Genomic DNA, 19,902 nt, shown 5'->3' on the forward strand with positions numbered 1-19,902 from the left:
TAAAAGTTTTTTAAAAAAATTATTTTACAATTATTCAGGTAAATCAATTTTATCCCCTTCAAAGTACTCCCCCTGTGACATAATGCACTTGTGCCAACGCCGTTTCCACTGTGAGAAGGCTCCTTGAAAGTCCTCTGGTTGTAGGTTTCTCAGCTGCCCCGTCGTAGCTTTTTTTATCTCATTTATGTCCCCCAAATGCCGCCCCCGAAGTACCAATTTGGTTTTTGGGAACAAGAAGAAGTCACACGGGGCCAAATCCGGCGAATAGGGAGGGTGTTCGGTCACCGTAATGGAATTTTTACTCAAAAACTCACGGACAACAAGAGAGGTGTGGGCAGGGGCATTGTCGTGGTGAAGAATCCAACGCCCCTCTCGCGCCAATTCTGGACGAACTCGTGCCACACGAGCTTTGAGGCGTCTGAGCACATCGACGTAGAATTTTCCATCAACTGTCTGGCCTGGAGGGACGAATTCTTGATGGACAATCCCCCGAACATCGAAAAAAACAATCAACATTGTCTTGACATTTGAGCGGGATTTTCTTGATTTTTTTGTTCGTGGTTCCCCGGATGTCTTCCACTCTTTGCTTTGGGATTTTAATTCGACATCAAATTCGTAGAACCAAGACTCATCTCCAGTGATGACTCGGTTCAAAAAGTCACCATTCTCTTCGGCTTCCAACCAGTCCTCACAGTAAGCAACTCTTCGTGATTTTTGATCCGGGGACAAAAGCTTGGGAACGATCTTGGCGCAAATTTTTTTCATTTGAAGTTCGTTTCTTAGAATTTCGTGGACCACGGTTTTGCCCAAATTAAGCTCTTCAGCCACCTGTCTGACCGTTAAACGACGGTCCCCATTAACACAAGTTCGAATTCTTTCCACGTTTTCGTCGGAATGTGAAGTGGAAGGACGTCCTGAACGTGGGTCATCTTGAACGCTTTCTCGGCCCTCTCTGAATCTTTTTAGCCACTTGTGGACGGTTGGTTCCTTCACAGCATCATCCCCATAAACTGTTCTGAGATCGGCAAAAATTTCACGGCCATTCTTGCCGAGTTTCGAGAGAAACTTGATTACGACGCGCTGCTCTTCAACGGAAGCGGGCTCCATGCCGACGGGGTTTCGTTAAGAGGTAACTTCACAGATGGCGTGACAAGCCAGTTCGCACCGCACGGCGGTCAGACCAGAACTGAAGCATTGTTAGGGACATAAGGAAGGGGTCCTGCGCTTACCTGGCCTCCCCACTCCTCTTTCTCGCATTCCAGAACACTTTTATACGAACTTTCCGGACAGACCTCGTATATATATTTTATATTAGACTTGTACTACACTATACTTATTGAAAATCCTTTAATAAATCCTGTAATATTGGTACAATAAAATATTAAATGATAATAATATAGAAATATTACATTACATTAATAATTATTAAGATTACAGTAGCATATGTACATCAGACAGCATACAATAAATATGCCCAAGTATAGAGTCGTCAATATTTGCCATACAAGACCAAATCGTAATGACACGACAACATCAATGTGACATACTAAAACAACCAGTAGACTGAAAGTGTCGCTTATGTGTTCATAAAGATGAAACAATACAACACATCATATCGGGGTGCGAGAAATTGGCGGGGACCTATTATGTCAAAAGACACAATAACCTTGTTCAGTATCTGGTGTCTGGAAAAAAACACAATATACAGGTTTCTGATCTCTGGTGGAAAGAAACTCTCACCCAACCCCATGTTAAAAAAAACGAGTCTGTTAAGATCCTGTGGGAAATGCCCGTTCAAACTGATGTCACCGTTACACACAATAGACCAGACTTAATATATATATATATATATATATATATATATATATATATATATATATATATATATATATATATATATATATATATATATATATAGATAAAAATAATAATAAAACATACTTAATAGATATAACTGTACCATCTGATTACAATATAGGAGCTAAGAAAATTGAAAAGCTAAGTAAATACCATCTTCTCAAAACTGAAGTCAGTCGTTTATGGAACACACAAACGATTATCATCCCGATAGTAATAGGCGCAACAGGAATAGTAGCTAAAAATATTCAAAACTACATAAATAAGCTAAATGCCAAATTTGACACCACAATCTTGCAAAAACAAGCAGCCATTCACACATCAACCATACTCAGCAAAGTCTTAGGAGATACCGTATTCGTACAAAATACACAAAATTATCACACTCGAGACACACCAGTCACCAACCACCCAACAGGCAACTAACACACAACACTCAACAAACACACCAGATTCATCCAACACAATTCACCACAAATTCAGTATACACTCTAAAGAGAAGGCGAGGTAGAAAACGAACATAAAAAAAAAAAAACTGGGGCATATGTACCTTTTTTCCTGTGGGTTATAGGACGGGGTATGTTTTTAAGCTGACATAAGTCGAGAAGATGAAAACCAAACATAATTAAGATTACATTCGGGATATTAAAACCATTTAATTAATTAAATTATTTAAGTTAATAAATAACTTAATTACAATGTATGTTTAGTTTCATGAAGAGTACATGAATATTTTACAGGAGTCTTAGCGTCGGTTAGCCGAATTTCCTGTCACTTTGGCAGATGTGTTAAACCCATTAACTGTGTCGTATATCTTTGATATTAATCTTATTAACAGTATAATCAAAATTTAATATGCGTTATTACAAAATACATTAATTATATGTTATAACAGTGTTTATAATAATTTTTATTGTTTACGGAATTGTATTTAGGTAAAAATGTCTTGTCAACTAAATGGAGGGCTCTAAAAGAAAAAAAGTGTAACCGTGAAGTCTGTGAAGTTAATTCGGGCTGTGTAAAGTCAATTTCGTACACAATCGGTCTGCCACTGGAAATACCGAATAAGAATAGCAAGCATGCTGACGGCCCACTTGATGGAAAGTAGTAACCGTTGCTTATAGACGTGAGCAGTACCATGGACATAACAGAGTATACTGTTACAACCATGATACCCCGATGCGTTGACATTCCTGAGAACTCAGATGTTATTCCTCCGTACATTCATGCCATATCCCACCCTTCAAACCGAAGCCACGCAAACACAACTGCTTTCGGTTGAAACATGAATGGGACAGAGGAAGCAAACGACTTTTGTACAAAGTTTCCCTCTGGTACCTCGGTTCACTTCTACAGAGCGATGGTGAATTAAACCGAACAATAAAGCACCGAATTAACACAGGATGGATGAAATGGCGGCTAGGTTAAGGCAACTAAATGTGATTCGCGAAATTCCCTTAAAATTAAGGGAAAAATTTATAAGAGCATAATCTAGTTTTCTTGTCTTGTACGGATCAGAATGTTGTCTAACAAAGGTGACGGATAAAAGGTGATTGTATGTAGTTGAGATGCGAATATTGAGATGGATGTGCAGTTTGATAAGAATGAGCAAATTAACCGTCGATCTATGTATAGACACGTGACGCGTAGAGATAAAGAGTATGTATTAAAAAAGGTATTAAAGGTAGAGAAAGTCCAAAAAGACATATAATGTGTGAAAGATGATATGGCCAGAATGGTAGTGATTGCGGAAATAACTGTGAACAGAAAATAATAGAAAAGAAAAATATATTACCCTGATAAAAAGTAAATAATAACTGAAATAAGGGTAGAAAGATGATAATACCATCATTTCTTTTTTAACTCATTTTGCAGTTTATAAATTCTTGTTTATTTATGTGTTAATATATTAAGACTACGGCAGTTACGAGTCCTCTGTTTTGCTCAGATCTACTAATGACTGGATTCATGGATTTGTTGTTCCATAATTTTTTTGATTTAAAATTAATATTATGAAAAATATTGCCTGATATAGACTCGAATGTACTGTATATTCCTTATTCAACCAAGTTAAACCAACAAGAGGTCAACTGGTACCAGTTCATTACTCTTTGTCGAAGTTTCTCGGTCGTTCACAGCTTCAATCTCCGGTGTTGCACGAGCTCAGCACATAGATTACTTACCGAAAGCTATTTAAAGTTAAATAAGAATCTAAACAGTCCTAGGACTTTACGTCTTCCCATGTTTGGTTCATTAATTATGTTTGTCTTAATTTAGGTAAATACTGAATAATTTCCAAGTATATCTATTATCTACTTACATATAATAATATAATATAAATTGAATATTTCATCAAGATTAACCTCATTGTATGATACCTAAAAGATATTTAGGTATTTGAGTTTCTGATGAATGTTTTTTCACTACTTTATTTTGTTTATGACATTTTACATTTAATTCATCAAATTATGTTTTCAAGACGTTTAAGTTTCTTGTAAATAATTCAAATGACGACATCGATCATTCAAACTTATAGCAGCTTTAGAGGGTTGCGAAAGTTAAATCAAGTATTAAGATTGCTATTATAATAATTTTGCAAGTGTCAGAGTCCCATCAACTCGATTTGTCTAGCGAGTAACTGGAAAATGAATCCTCTTTAGGTCAGTATAGGTATAGTTATAACACGAAAATAATAAAATTGAATTCATTGAAGACGAGAATCCAATTTCGAATTTATTCATTCTTATTTATATAGGTTTATGTAACTGATACAATGAGTATTAGCGTGTTTATATTAGTAGTACCTACATGTAGATAAGTGGCTAACGTATTATTTTTATTATACATTTCTTTTAATGTTAGCAAGTAGATACTGTATAGCTTTAGTTTGAACTCAGATAGATACATTTCCTAAGCTCGGTCAACTGGTAAAGAAATTCATTAATTTTAAAGTCCCTTAGTATACCGATTTGATCTTGAAACAACTGTTATTTATTTTGAAAGTTGTGAACAATTGAATATGGTAGTAATTTACAGACACAAAAATATATGTAAATATGTATATGTTCCGCAGCGGACAGTAGACGGTTGATGATGAAAAACACAGATAAAAGGAGTTCTATCATCGTTCACTTCATCTAATCTGAAGCTTGAAGGTTATGTGGTAATTCATACTAAAATAATAATTTTAACAATATAAATTACTACCTATTGAGTATCTTTGGAATACTACTGTCATCTTTGAGATTACAACGCTAAGTATCCACTGGCTGCACTAGAATTTGTGAAGTGTCGAGTCAAGATGTCTATTGGTGTCTCATATCTTTAATTGATAGCTGAAATCTGAACTTCAAAGTCTAGATTCTAAACGAGAAATTTGTGGTAATATTCTAGACTCTAGAATATCGCTGTGAAATATATATATATATATATATATATATATATATATATATATATATATATATATATATATATATATATATATTGTCTTTTGTTGTTGCTTAGGAATATACTATATTTCTATTTTTAAATGAATAAGTTACGGTAGATTTCGGTCAGAACAACCTTCAGTTAATGGATCGGTCAGTTGGTGGCTAGTGTGCTCAGAAACCCCATAATTTGGTCTCCCTCCATCACCCTTTCGATCCATTTGACTTATCGACATTTTGACTACAAGGGTTTACCCTTACGGTTATATATTGTTGATATTTTATATGTTCGTAGGAAGCATTTTGTTTTCTTTCTTCAAATAGATTTTTCTTATTTCAGTTAACTATATCAATTGTTAAAAAAGTTATACAGTCAGAATTGGCAGCGTATATACATATTTGTCACGTCTGTTTTCAATTATGATAGACAGAAACAATGAAACGCCAAATGCTTTAATTTAAAGAGACCTGTTTCGGTTTCTCCACATTCATGTAAATTGCAATATAACAAGAAAAGATTAATAAGCTGTTTGCAGGCTCGCAAACTCTACCTCGATCTTAACATTATAACCTAGCCACGACCACCAAAATGGTGAAATTAAGGTTGAACATGTGACGTTTTAACTGTAAAAAATATTGAAGAAATCAGTCACTATATATTGTCAAATGGAGAAAACACAAATTTATGAATATAAAATTGTATGAATTTTGTAGGTCATTGTTTGTATATCGACATCCCTTGCCCTAATTTCTGGCGAATATGAAAGGGGCCTCATGTAAACGCTTTTACTAAACTTTCCTAATAAAATTTATAATTGAGTCAATGATCTATGATACCAATTTATGTTTCGAATCAATTATACTACAAGCAATTTATTTATGAGAAGCAATTTTACCCTCAGCCATATTTATTATGGGTTTTCATTTAGATCATTTTACATTATAATTAATAGGATGTTGTACCTATAGAGTCTGGTTTGTTTTCCTGTTGTTGTACTTATTACTAACGTTTGATCATAAACTGAAATTGTGCTCGAAGCGAAACAAACTGGCTGAGTTGGCCAAAACCCTAATTAGACATCAAAAGGTTAATTTACTTCTTTCTACCAAATTTGAAAACGACAAACTTGTTACTAATAGTTTAATTAACTTTTAGAAAATCATATTTATATATTTTAATTGTTCTACTTTTATGTAATAGCTTTATCTAATTATTAGATAGATAGAAAAAATATTATATTGGATTCTAATATGATAATATTTTTTATAAATATTATAAATGTGAAAGTATGTTTGGTTCTTACTTGTTCTTACTACGCTCCCCAGTGTCATAAATTGTTTAACCAATCACTATGTGGTAGGGTGGAGAAGAACACAGGCTACTTTTTATCCCATTCATTCATCTTGGCCACGCGGATTACGTATTATTTGTTATTAAAAAGCAAATAAATATTTAACTTTTACTTTATTCTTTAAGATCCATACTTATCGCTATTGTTAGTCGTCTATGGTGTTTATCTATAATAAACCATTTTAGCTTCTTAATTATATATGAAAACCTGTATAGAGAATAAATTTATTTATAGTAGTAATTAAAGAAAATTTTTTTATTCTTTGACTTAAAATTTATAGGCTACATCAGTATTTATAATATCAGTAATAATAAAAATAATTATTTTAGACAAGACTTGCGTTTTAGGCTATTGATCAAATTTTTAGGCATATTTTATTGTTAGCTCGTATTATACTCGTATCAGACTTTTTTTATGTGTAATGTTATTAATAAATGTGCTTGTTAAATTATGAAAATATTAAATCGGCAAAAACATTAACGATATAAAGAAAATGAATTTGTTTTATTCAATCAGTAACCGACTAATAATATTAGTTCCATAAGCAAATTTTTATTTTATTTAAAACCTGTAACGATATGAAATCGTCGAAAAATAAATTCGTCACGCTCGATTTAACTTTAATATTTAAGCTGCCGGGATTAAAAAAAAAATATTAATTTAAATAACATTAGTCTCTAAGTACTTCAAATATTTTAAATAAATTACGATTTTATTTATTAATTAGTGGTACTTAATGTAAACGACTTATAAACAAAATTAAATTTATTTTACATGTATTTTTTTATGCAACTTAGAATCCTAACAAGCTAATGGGCCACCTGATGGAAAGTGGTAACTGTCGCCTATAGACATGAGCAGTAACATGGACATAATAGAGTACACTGTTTCGCCCATGATACTCCCCATGTGGTGCCATTCTTGAGGACTCAAGTGTTATTCCTCTGTACCGTGTAAATTCATTGGCATATGCCACTCTTCGAACGAAACAGCCATACAAACATAACTGCTTCACGGTAGAAACACGAACGGGAAAGAGGAGCCTAAGCAAACGACTTTTGTACAGTCTCCCTCTGGTATAGAGGTAAGGAATTAGATTGGTATTGTACCAGATTGGTGACGTAAAATTGCGGTTAATAATATTTACTCGCTTGCTTTATTTCCTATGCAAATAAAGAATTATATTATTATTATTCGTTTACAACAATTGGTTATATATGTATATATAGTCATATATATTGATTAGAAGTATTCTAATAGGCTTTGCGTACAGATTTGACAACTTCAAGTCACCCGAATATGCCGGTTTTCGTTAAGATCTTAGTACTCGTATCATAAAGCGGATATACCACATATATACATGATTATGATATCCGTATGTACGTACTACCACAGATATTCCTATTGTGAGGTATTAACGACCAATAAAAGACAATAGGTTTATCACATGTACCTATGCTTAACGGTAAATTTAAAAATTTTACTGAGTTAAAGGCGATGAAAAATTGCATTGGAACGGGAGATAAGTAATAACGTGTTCCACGCCACAACAAATCTACAGAAAATGGATATGTAGTTTTTTTAAGAAATAAATATTTATTTAAAAAATACATAGGCGTAATAATACATTTAATGGCTAATTATCATTTTTTGAAAGTATATACGAGTAAGTGCGGTCCGTCCCTGCTTATGTTTTAAGGCTTATAAAGTTCCTTTGAATTGGGAAATCAAATCCCAGCAGTGGATGGGATCGTTTAAGCAAGCAAGCTTAAACTTCTTTGAAATATAAGTAGGGGTTTAAATCGGCTTATTTAAACAATCCATATAAATAAAAGTATACTATAATAAAAGTTTTAGATAACTATATATATTTTTTTTATAATGAATATGGACTTGCTTTATCTACAATATTGACAATTGATTCACAATTAGGTTGCGCAATGAAGATTTTCTTATATTATTATGGTTTATTTATTTTTTCTAGAAAGTTATAAACATTTGTTATACCAGTTTACAAATATATTAACTTTATTATTATATATTTTTATATAAATATCTTATGGTTAATATTAGAAAATTTTAATTGAATTCGGCAAGATTTGCAAAAAATTTGGATTCAATTAAAACGAATCCGTATATGGGTTGAAAATTAAAAAAATGACAATACTAATTGTATTTTAGTATTAATGAATGATGATTCCAAATAACATCTCAGCATTCTTTAATAAATTGGAAATTAGAATGAAATTAGTACACAATAACGACAAAAGCAAAAATTAAAAAACGCTATACTTAAGGCAAGAAATCTATCTATATAATTTTGGAATAAAAATGTATACCAATTTCTTAATTGTTTAAAACCAGATCCCCAAAAACTCAGTTTTTCATTTATCTATATTGACCAATGTTAAAGTGTATTTTGAAAAAGAATATTTTATTTTATTTTATTTAAAGTTGGAATTCTCTAGATAGGTATTTAAGTCATAAAATATATGTGTAGTTCTAAATTTTTTTAATGAAATATTCACTGGTTTATTCAATGAATATATCTTGTTGTACTTGCTTAGCAATTTTACCAAGAGTTTCTTAAAATGTTTGTTGTTTAGTGACACTCATAATATTGGAGTGGATTTGAACGTTATTTCTATATTATACTGTAGAACTATATTCCAGATTAACTAATGGGATAATATTTTCACGCGGCCGAAGTCGTGGATTATGGCATGGATATGGTAAAAAATAAAAAAGGACTGTACTTGTAATATTAAATTAATTTTAAACAAATGAAAATTTCATTTTCATTCCCGAATTGGTTTTCATTGAACGTTAAAACTTATAAAAGGCTTCAAAAGGGATTTATGTTTTATAATTGGATTTAAGATTAACAGGGGTATAGTATCATATGCGCACTGTTGTATAATTAATTTGATACGTATCTGCTTTGATTTTTTTATGGATTTATTATTAACCACAGTCTAAAGGACTCTCGTACACTATTGAATGTGCAATACAAAGAGGATGAAGTCTTACCTGATGGAAAGTTTGATTAAATAAATTGTTAAGAATATAATGTGATAACTGCAATATATAGGTTGACATATACAACGCCATTAACATTACAATGGCATACATCATGGGTTCATGAGGTAACATGGAATATATAGTAACTACATATATTTATATTTATACGTGCCCGTCGTCATTTTTCCTCAGATTTGTTACTTAGTGTTACATAAAATCGCTTGAGTTTATATTTTTTAGTCTTTAGTTATGTCAGAATATCATACATATTATTGACATGACATATTATTTATGTCAGAATTATCAAATTTTCAATCTTAAAGCAATAATTATTTAGTATTTTACTCTAAACAATTATCATCAGTTCGGTTCTATATAACACTCTAGAGTATAGCCATTTAAAAATCTCTTTTAAGAGTATTTTAACAGTATCTTGATAAAATAAATCTTATTTATTAACATTTAATTTATTTGTCTGTAGAGAATAAAACGATGTCTTTCAGGTAGTTTATGTATTAAGTATTGTCAATAGTTTGGTACCATACAATTACACTTATTGACTGATTGAGCAATGAACATAAAGTAAATATAACGCTATCGTAAAAACTTGGAAAAGTTATTTTACGAACAACCAAAAACCATCCGGGTTTTAGTTGCTTTAGGGCCACTTGTAGACTTTATAAAATGTGTAACTATTGGTCTATTACGTTTCTTTCTAAGATATTTCTCAGAAAGAATATAGAGTACCTACGTGTTTATGATGTTACGCAGAGTGTTGCTAGTATCATTGAGTTCACGTATTTTAATCAAAAACCTAATTCTAGAGAATGTTTAGTAAGCTACGAAAGCAGTATAAGTGTAGTGATATAGGAGCGTGCCGAAGTGCATATTCACTGCACATTTGCTCTGAATGTGCAATAACTGACGAAATAAATCTAAGCGGTTCTTGCTTTCGACATTGGATTGGTGTCGACTATTCTATACCGAGGCAGTTTGCCATTTTCAATCCATAGTTTGTCGAGTACTTTGATTTCGATATTTTGAGCTTAGTACCATTAGATGTATACTGGTGGTGTTGTTTGCAAACCGTTTGTAAAAAGACAAGAAATTGAGAAGTAACAATGTGCAACTGTAACTTTTATGTGTAATCTATAAATTGACATGTGTGTGGTTGTGTGATTATTTCATTATAATTTGTAAGCGTATATCCCCGTAGGAACATAATAGGAATACAATGTATTTGAAGAGGTAATTAAGAGAACATAGTATAATACACTAACGTAGGGTAAAGAAACTCAAAACAAAAAGTTACATTAAGCCGTCTGACTAGTGTGATAATACTCTTATACTTTTTCTCCCACTTATTTGAAAGATAGATTCATTAAAGACTCTCATTTTCTTAATCTCTGTTTATCTCACAATATTCTGGATTTATGTCCAATTCTTTTACCGTTACAGTCATCAGCTTTTGGAATAAAATCCTTGCAGATCTGTGAGAAAAATCGTGTAACTCTATTTTCATATATATATATATATATATATATATATATATATATATATATATATATATATATATATATATATATATATATATATATATATATATATATATATATATATATATATATATATATATATATATATACGTATTCATTATTATTTATGTATCACGTCTGTATTTTGTATTAAATATATATTTATAGTTTGTTTAGTTAGTAATAGTTAGCTGGTAGATAATGTTATATTACTCTGCATTTGTACAATTGTTTATTGTACAAGAAAACATAAATAAAAAATAATACTTTTAAAGAGAAATCCATGCTAAGCAGTGGAATAAGTAAAGAATGAAACGAGTTATTAAGTGTAAGAGTGCATTTATGAAATTAAATACGCAAGACCTTATGCTATTTGTTAAAGCTGTTATCTACACTAATATTATAAGAGGAAAGATTTATATTTTTGTGCGTATGTTTATAATGAATAAATTTAAAAATTACTTTTCCGATTTCAAAAATTCATTCAAAAATTTTGGGTAAACTATATTTAAAGCTAAAAAAGATAAGGGATCCTTACTAAAACTTTAGTAACGTTACCCAAGGTGTAAAAAATGCTGTAAAATATTTTTCATTGTGCGCTGAGGAAATTATTGGTGATAGAACAAAAGTATGTTCTATAATATTGAAGAAAATATCAATAACTACAAAAACTTTGCGATACTATATGTCCAACTATTATCGTTGTCACAATAACCACTTTTTAAATGTTGTAAAAATGTGGACATTCGCACCGGTGGACCCGTACGAAGCCGGAACGGGCCGCTAGTAGATTATAATGATATAATAAGCCCGCCTGCATTGGCGGGGCACCGGGGTCTAACTATTATCGTTATGTCAAAATAACCACTTTATACATTTTAAAAGTTGATAGAAATACGGACCAAAATTACAACATGTTATTCATATTTCTGTTTAAATCCTTATCCAAATAAATCATATTGTTTTCAAAACTGTTTCAATTTATGTAAATTACTTTTTTAAGTCATAGATATAGAAAAAATACTATTTTAGCGGTGCGGGAGACGGGCAGGTGGGGGCGGGCACATCTATGAAATAGGTAGCTCTACCTTATCATCAGAAAAAAATGTAAAATGTTGTAAAAATGTCCAGCCGTGCGAAGCCGGGACGGGCCGCTAGTAAGTTATATAATATCAATTAAAAATCCACTTAGTATTAACATTTACCATTTACTTAAGAATACATTACTTAATAAATAAATAAAATATAAAACGAAAACGATGACTAACTACCACGTTTTACTAATTTTAACTCCTGTATTTTATTTATTCTGTATTGGCCACATTTACAATAAACGTGAAATGAGAGCCAAGTTCAATATGACGAATAAGCGATGTTTCGACTCCGCTGAAAAAATATTTGAAATAAAAATGGGTGCCAAGTTCTATTTAAAAAACTTTACAATTTACAAGTTGCAAGAACATGCAATATTATAAAATGAATTTATATAACAATTTCTCGTTTCTTGGTACAACTACCATGTTTGATAATAGGTATTATAAATTCTTAAATTTTTATAGACAATTATTTACACAATACTATTTCGCTTGGGATGTAATTCAAGTTTAAGATTTTGTTTGGCTGATTATTAAATAACTGTGTCAAATATTATGTATGTAAGTTAAATAGGTTTCGAGTTTTTTTTTTTTAATGGGTGAAAATGGTATGGTAACCCCGCCTGCGCTAACGGGATACGCAGCCGGAGCACTAGTGAAGGGTGATAGATGAGAATGAAAACAGGCCAGTTAGCCCATCATGATGAATTCATCAGGAATTAACCATGATAGTTTCCAGGGAGAACCACGAGGAGGTCGACCTGGTTGGGTATATTGCTAGCAATAGAATTCTGTCTCCATTACTAACAATCCCTTTCCCCCTAATAGGTTTCGAGTTGTGAGGGTGTCAAAAGAAGCTCTAAATTATTAATGTAATATTACACTCGGCTGCTGCGTTGCAAGTTTCTTCTTCTTTGAACTTGGTTGAATACGTTACTAAATTCGGCGACTTGCTGGACTTGCTGGTTTTACATTGAAGTCGATGCAGTTATAGAGTACCATATCATTTAGTTGCATTAGTGTCTGTATACCAGACAAAACATCAGAATATGACTACAATTTGAAATTATATAAAGTCGTTAAGCAGTGTTTTATGTATAATGATAGCACCGTATAATGGTTATTTTTAATTAGATATGAATAATGACAAGCTTGGTGACAGGATTTTTTATTACACCTACAATATAATTTGACAAGCAACACGCGTGATGGTAGCTAGCTGTGTATGTACTGGTATATATTACTGTATATCATAAGAAAATTACGTATGTCAGCTAACATCATGTTGTCACATTGTCTTGCCAAGAAATGTACATAATCTTATATAAAGTGCTACTTTTTAATAAAGAAATAATGATAAAAAACTGCAGGAACATATTTAATGTATAAGAAATTAATAACTGACTGTCTTTCGAATCTATGCACATATAAATATTTATTTATTGTTTTTCAATAAAGATAGCTATCTCAATTACGTATATGTAGGTATATATTTTTGAGATTATAATAGAATTCGTTACCAGTTGAACAATTTTATGGAGAAAGTTTATTGCTGTGTACTTTAAACTTGCGACTGTATATTGTTACCGTACATCTACTTCTATACGGTTTAACCGATCGCAGCGAAAATAAATATATAAACAGGACAACACCAGATTTGGTGTTCTAAGTTACGATTCGATTTTGAGTGGTGATTACGAGAACATACCTACGATAATAACGATCATTTAATTGATATGAAGATAATTCACTAGTTATTCTAGTGGCAGTCGACAAGTGCAGGTAGTTAAGGACATCACTGATGTCAATATGCCAGCCAATTACAGTCTATTTCCATTCAGAGTGCTACACACACCCGACAGCGCGTAACCAGTGGACCTACGACGCGTAACCAGCGAATCTACGACGTGTCTACGGCACTCCACAGCATTTTACGATGTACGCAATTGACGTGTATTAACATATGAGACTTGTCTAGTATTTTATTTTATTTTAGATAAGAATGACAAATTTGTTATGGAACCAACACGTGGAGTTTGCCCGTACGGGATCGCTACTCAAGAAACTTTATTTTCTATTGGTTGTCGGTTCTTTCAGCTATATGGCCCACTGTCACTTGAGCTTTTTATCTTTCGAGCTATGTTAGTGATTTTGGTTATTTTGCGGATACCGTCATTTGGGATTCTTATGAATTTCTTGGTTGGATTGGTTGATTTGGATTTCTTATGGAGTCATGCAAAGAAACTACAAGCATATTTCTCTCTATAACCCGCTTGTTAATTTGAAGCTTTTGCATACCTCATAATACACATTAATTCTGTAGGAACATGTTTCGGTTCCGTATGTCACCACAAACTGGAACACATCTTTGTCTTCAAGTTTTCAGGCATTTTGGATGAGAAGATGTGACATAGTTTTCCGAACGTAGTCCAGTCGAGTTAAATTCGTCGGTCTCGGTTGAAATTGGACTTATCTAGTCGGACAAGTTCTCGCACGTATATATACTCGTCAACAACTTTGAACGTTTTTAATCATAACCTGTATAGGTAAAACATGGACGTTAGACATGATTTTAGTTTTGTCTACGTTCTTCTTAAAACTTATCTTTTGAGAACAATTATTGAGGTTAAGTCGTCCAGGAAAACCGTTATGATTATTATATCGTCAGCAAATCCAAGGTGAGTATTGGAATGTATTCGCCATTGATGTTTATATTATATCTTTTCCCCCTTCCCGTTGGTAGAAGAAGGTACTGGTTTCAAGAATCATATTATCTTCCCCCTATCTTCGGACTTCAGATAATTCTACAATATCCGAGTGTAACTAGTTTATCTCTTCTTCCAGTTTTACAAGCTTCTTGACAAACCTCCAAGTTGTATTATATGTTGCCAGGTCCAGTCGTTTTTGTTGGCAGCCGAATCTTTTCAGGAGATTCTTCTCATCCATGCTCCACCTTTACCATGACCGCTACCTTTGTCAGAAATAGCAGTGCCGTCGGAGACTGGGGGCTGTTTCTTTACGATGTTTATCATTGGTGGGCTTTACCTGTAGATGTCATGCTTGGTAGGCGGGTTAGCAATTACAGTTAGGCTTTTGATGATATTTTAAGAGGGGCATTGCTGTCCATCCATTAATCATATGCACCTTTAGTCGCCTTTTACAATATGGACGAGAAGGGATGGGGTGGCCTACTCTTTGCCGGAATCACCCGGTACATTATAGTATATGATTGTAAATTCAAATTATAAAACTCGAAAAATCACTAGATATTTATAATAATTTATAATAACAGAAGTTTCTTAAGTGTATACTAAGCTAGGATTTGTGTAATTGATTATTATTTATGCATGCATTCTTACTAAAAATTTTATTTTAGTACTTCCACTATACGCCGCGTAGAGAATTTGTTAAAATAATATGGCCTGTAGGGATCAGATGTTGGAACTTTTTCCTTGGCGTGAGATAATGCTCGGGTCCGTCGAAAAACACTTTCTGTACGTGACCCACACACTTTATCCTCGGAAGTCTTCCATTGATATATTATTGTAGGTATCGGGCAGTCTATTCAGACATCTATCACGGTTAGCTGCTCCTGCTGTGGGAGTAAATCTCTCTAAAGAGAATTATTGCTCATTAGCAGTACTTTGGCATCATTTAAAAGGTGAATTATTTGTATTTTGCCAACTTTTAAAGGTAGACTTAGTTTTATTACGTACTAGTTTTTACATACGGTTTTGTCCGAGTTACAAAAATACGTTTATTGACCGGGATAAAAAGTAGTCTATGTACTTATTTATTCCAAATATTATTTTATTGAGATTGAGTTATTAAGGCGTCAAGAGGCAAACATAAATAAAAAAGTAACTTTGCATATTTATAATTGATGTAAAAAAGTTTTGATCTTAATTGGTGTGACAAATTCAAATTCGTTCAATTGTATTGACGTGTCGAAGTACATACATCGAATACACTGTGTAAACCATTGTAAAGTAAATAAAATATTATTTATGACTCTTGGTGTGAGTATCGGTACCGCTCGACATATTTTTTTGTTTTATGGTTTCAAATTTATATGTTTATTTTTGTTATCTATATCTTTATGTCAAACCTGTATTAAGTCAAATTAAAAGGTGGGATATAACACGAAATTTTTTTCCAATCTTTAAACATATTACTGACTGTAAGAATTGTTATCATAAAGAAAATTTACAAACATTTTGTATTGCGAAAAGTACCTCGAGCAACCTACTGGTCCACTCAAACTTTGCTTTGCATAAATAAAATTACCCTAGTTATATATATAACTTCGATTGTGCAATATTAAGCATGGCGACCGTTTCCAAGCAATAAAGCTGTATAACAAATTACCAAACAGTTTAAAAACAGTTTACAACTGGAGAAGTTTTAAAGAAAAGTTATTCGCTCTCTTTCATTGAAAAAGAGTTAAAGTTGATCGACAAAAATTGAAACAAGATTAAATCTGAATTTCAATTAATAAACAAAATAAGAAAAGAATTCCGAAATAATGAATATTATTATTCAACTAGCGGCCCGTCCCGGCTTCGCACAGGTGGACATTTTTACATTTTAAAAAGTGGCCATTAAGGCTGCACACGCGATGGAAGCTTAAAAATGGAGTAACTTCTCCCGTTTTCCTAACGTTTCCCTTTACTGCTCTGCTCCTATTCATCGTAGCGTGATGAAAAGTATACTATAACCTGCCCAGGAATATGAAGAATAATTGTACCAAGTTTCGTTAAAATCCGTCGAGTAGTTTTTGTTTCTATAACGAATATACAGACAAACAGACAAAAATTATACTGATTACATTTTTGGCATCAGTATCGATCACTCATCACCCCCTGATAGTTATTTTGGAAATATATTTTATGTACAGAATTGACATCTCTACAGATTTATTATAAGTATAGATGAGTATTGTAGGAATTGAATTTGCAAATTACGGAAGATTAAATAGCGTGTGAACCTGTTACACTACTAAGGTTACCTACCTTCATAATTAAATTATGGAAGAGTTGGTATTTTGTTGTTGTATATTTATGTTCCGTTTACAAAGCTACGTTTAAATAAATCGTTTTTGAAATTTGAGAGTTAATGCAGACGTTTGCAGTGTTCTCCTGAACCCTCTTAAGCAATATTTACGTAACATTAGGGATTTGAGTTTAGGTGTTATTTATGCATAGGTGGATGGGCTATCGACGAAGCTTGAATTAAACCAGTTTCCTCGGGTGTACCGCTGTGATTTATCGTACTACAATGAATAGGCATCCAACTGGGATACGTCGGTGTCGGCGGGCGCCCCTTCCGAGTACCTATCTTTACAATTGTAATCCCTGCGCTCGAAGTCGATAGCTTTTGTATTTCGTGTTGGCATGTACGAACTAGCATGTTTGCTTATTTTGTATTTATTTTATAAAGATGTGAAGCCTATATACTAGTTCTATTAGATTATATTTCTTTATTTGTGGATCTCGCTATATCACGTATAATATGTTTTTTTAATGAATTGTTAATTTTTTAGACCCAAAACTATTATATTTTTAATTATTATTTATCATTATTTTTATTATAAGGTCGTATATTTTATCCATTCAATACTTATAACTTCACACAAAGTTCTTTACGGGGTGGATAGTGAAAATTTTTTTAATAATATAAGTTATGAATCTCAATAGTGAATAGATCCTACTAATATTATAAATGTGAAAGTTTGTACAGATGTTTGACTGTTTGTTACTTAATCATATATATAATATATATATATATATATATATATATATATATATATATATATATACATAGGATATTTTATATGCTGATCCATGTGGACAGAACGAAAACGAGATTATGATTAGGAAATTAATAAATACATAAGTATGTAATAAACTATTAAATTGGTTCCAAGTAAACATACGTATTCATATTTAAAACTTTTCCAATCGAGCCTTTCCTATCCGGAACTTAATAGACATGTAAATTAGGATGCTCTAGGACTAATCCCCATAAAAGCGTTAAAGCTGTTTACAGTTAGCTCTCGAATAGTTTTGTTATCCTTATGTGTACGTACCTTCGGTGAATACGAATTGGTAAAAGGGCAAAGGTGTATTATTGGTCAAGCAGATTTACTTCTACTTACTTCTACGTGATCAGGTCGCATACTGTAAATCGTTTAAGTGTTTTTCGCTGTACCGTCTTTATTTCTCTTTATAGGAAAATACACTTTTAAGATTGTGGAGTTTGTGTAGCATTAGAATATATAGTGTATAATGTGTGAAAATGCTTTTTTCTTAGATTATATAGATAGAGCATGGAGTCTCAAAAACGGGTCAGCTTTTTGTCAGGTAAATTAGTTGACTTGTTTTTGTATCAGTGTTCTACATATATACGCACATAATGTATATTGACGTATCTATATTTAATTATTAATAAATAAAATAATTTTTACGTAGATATTAAAAAGATGCAAAAATTATAAAATAAATATAGAAGTTACAAAGGAAACACTCATAGCTATTTATCACATAAAAATGTATGAAAAACTCGCTTTCTTTGAAGCATTTGTATGGAGACACTATCTATATAATTTAAGGCCTTTTTATATATCTGATAATGGGTGTACTTCAACGTTTACCTACTTGAGAAATGAATTATTACGATACTACATGGGTTGCCATATTTGAGAATTACGGTGCTATACCTTTGCATTCTGTAGTTTTACTGTTATTTTTCACCCTTTAAATTGATACAAATATGCGTGCACTGCTGCTTCATGGTAGAAACACGAGTGGGATAGAGGAAGCTAAGCAGACGACTTTTGTAGTTACCCTCTAGTTTTCTCTATATTCATGTACGTCTCTGAAACATGAACCTGGAAGTCACGGGTAAGTGTAATAGATGAATCGATGATCGATATTGATCGATCGATGACATATCGTGTTGGCAAAGAGTGTCATATGATAGAAAAGTCGGTCTTCTAATGTGCGTTGTCATTTGCTTTTGATTCATCAGCCGTTAATCGACAACTGCTGAATACAGGAGTCTTCCATAACGGAGGGTTTTGCTAGTAGCTGGCAGGTGGGTTGGCAATCGTAGTTAGGTTTTTGGTGATGTTTTAAGACGGATATTGTTGCTCATCCCTCGACTATGAACTTTTTTTAGTTGCTTCTTACGATATCCACAGGAAAGAACGGAGTAGCCCATTCTGTGGCGGAACCACAGGGCTGTTGCTTTTGAGTCATCATTATCTCAACCATTATCTGTCCATTGATGAACCTCCACCATAGTCTGTTATAAGGATCGGTCCTGAGCGACCTGCATCCACTGACTCCCTACAATGCATTTAAGGTTGTCACTTCATCTAGTGGGGGGTCATTCTACACTGCGTTTGCCCGTACGGGGTTGCCACCCAAGAACTTTTCTTTACCATTGGTTGACAGTTTTTTGAGCTATGTGACCAGTCCATTACCATTTCAGCTTGCTTTCCTTTGAGTAATGTAGGTGACTTTGGTTCTTTTGTGGACAACCTTATTTCGGATTCTTACACGCTAAGTCACTCCAAGCATAGTCTTCTCCGTAGCTCACTGAGTGATTTTAG

Source organism: Galleria mellonella, unplaced genomic scaffold (genome assembly GCF_026898425.1).
Source record: "Galleria mellonella isolate WM207_F2 unplaced genomic scaffold, CSIRO_AGI_GalMel_v1 utg32, whole genome shotgun sequence".
Classification (NCBI taxonomy): Eukaryota; Metazoa; Arthropoda; class Insecta; order Lepidoptera; family Pyralidae; genus Galleria; species Galleria mellonella.